This window comes from Babylonia areolata, chromosome 20 (assembly GCF_041734735.1).
Source record: "Babylonia areolata isolate BAREFJ2019XMU chromosome 20, ASM4173473v1, whole genome shotgun sequence".
NCBI classification, from domain to species: Eukaryota; Metazoa; Mollusca; class Gastropoda; order Neogastropoda; family Buccinidae; genus Babylonia; species Babylonia areolata.
Window position 1 is genome coordinate 37693858 of NC_134895.1, and position 2500 is coordinate 37696357.

Consider the following 2500-nt stretch of genomic DNA (forward strand, 5'->3'; position numbering starts at 1 on the left):
ATATTGGAGGAGTGTGTGTGAGAGGGGGGATGTGGGAAGCGGGATAAGGACAGAATATTAATCAAGTATCAAATATTGTATGCAGTACCTCAATAGATTATTATCTGAAAAGAGGATATTGTGGGGGACCTACAACAAACAAGCAACTGGACTATTTAACACATAACTAGCTAACTTTAATATAAAAAAAACATTTAGATGTGGACACTTATATAGCGCCTATCCTCGGTCGGAGACCAGGTTCTAAGTGCTTTACAAACACCGGGTCATTAATTTTCAGTCTAGCTGCCTACCTGTGGCAGAGGCGATTGACGGCTGTCATTACGGGGGCGTTCATCATTCGTTTCCTGTGTCATTCGGGTCAGCTTTAAGTCACGTGCGCATACACACTCAGACATGTAATATTTTACGCGTATGACCGGGTTTTTTTTGTGTTTTTTGTTGTTGTTTATTTACCCCGCCAAGCAGGCAGCCATAGTCCGTTGTCGGGGTGTGTTGTATGCTGTGCATATTCTTGTTTCCATACCCCAACGAAAGCTGACATGGATTACAGGATAGGATCTTTAACGTGCGTATTTGATCTTCTGCGTGCGTATACAACTGTGTATACTGGGTATCTTCTTCTTCTTCGCTCGTTGGCTGCAACTCCCATGTTCACTCGTATGTACACGAGTGGGCTTTTACGTGCATGAACCTGCTGAGGACTGACCAGGAAATAAACGCGGCAATCCAGGAGTCATGACCCCTTCTTCTTCTTCTTCTGCGTTCACTCGTATGCACACGAGTGGGCTTTTACGTGCATGGACGTTTTTACCCCGCTATGCAGGCAGCCATACTCCGTTTTCGGGGGTATACGAGGTATACAACTGCGTGTGTAACTGGTTGTGTCTTAATATCCTGGACATCATGGGTGTTCACTGCTGTGTTGCAACAAACAGCCCTTGTTAGTTCTGCCGTTGCACGAGGCAGAATTCTGATCACACTCCACACTCACTCACTCACTCATTCCCTCGACCGCTGGGGTCGTTGGGGGGACATGAGGAAGATGTCATAGCTCGCCACGCCGTTCTGTTGGCAGCTGTCGTGAGGAGATCTGGCATCGTCATTTTGGTCCATTCCTTGACGTTGTTGGACCAGCTATTTCTCTGCCGCCCCCGTCTGCGCCCTCCCTCTACAGTCCCTTGCAGGATGGTTTTGGAGAGGGTGTTATGTCGTATGACGTGACCAAACCATGCCATCTTCCGTCGTTTGACAGTCGCCAGCAGTGGTTCTTGGGGCCCAACAAGGTTGCTGACCAGGTTCCGCACATAGTCATTGGTCTTGTGACTTCAACTGACAGGTAAATCTCCTGTTAGTCTTTCTTCTTATTATTCGTTCGTGGGCTGCAACTCCCACGTTCACTCGTATGTACACAAATGGGCTATTACGCCTATGACTGTTTTTACACCGCCATGTAGGCAGCCATATTCCGTTTTCGAAGGTGTGCATGCTGGGTATGTACTTGTTTCCATAACCCACCGAACACTGACATTGATTACAGGATCTTTATTAACGTGCGTATTTGATCATCTGCTTGCGTATATACACGAAGGGGGTTTAGGCACTGGCAGGTTTACACTTGATATGTTGACCTGGGAGGTCGTAAAAAAACAACAACAACAACAAACAAACAAACAAAAACAAACAAAAACAACAAAAAAACAACAAAACAAAAAACTGAACCCTTTACCCACCAGGCGCCGTTACCGAGATTCGAGCCCCAACGAACCTCAGATTGAAAGTCCAACGCTTTAACCACTCGGCTACTGCGCCCGTCGTGTTAGTCTTTCAATGTGGAGTGTTGACTCAGCGGTAACGTGTCCGCCCAGGAAGCGAGGGATTCTGAACGTGTGGGATGGAATCCCATACCACATTTTACCAGTATTTTCTCTCCCCCCCCCCGCCCCCCCAACACACCCAACCCCTAGACCGTGAGTGGTAGTGATCTGGACGCTAGTCTTTCGAGATCACGTGTGTGTTTCTTCGTTTGTGTGTGTGTGTGTGTGTGTGTGTGTGTGTGTGTGTGTGTGTGTGTGTTTCTTCGTTTGTGTGTGTGTATGTGTGTGTGTGTGTTGGTGTGTTAGTGTTTTGTGTGTGTGTGTGTGTGTGTGAGTGCGTGTGTGTTGGTATGTTGGCGTGCTAGTGTTTGTTAGTGTGTGTGTGTGTGTGTGTGTGTGTGTGTGTGTGTGTGTGTGTGTGTATACTGGTGTGTTAGTGTGTGTTAGTGTTAGTGTGTGTGTGAGTGTTTGTGAGACCGTGAGTGGTGGTGATCTGGACGCTAGTCTTTCGAGATCACGTGTGTAGCATGCACTCAACGTGCGTTGTTATAACTCACAGCCACAAGAGAGTCGTCCCTGACAACTTTTCATTGTGAAACCTATTCTGATATAGATTGTGTGTGTGTGTGTATGTGTGTGTGTGTGTGTGTGTGTGTGTGTGTGTGTGTGTGTGTGTTTGTGTG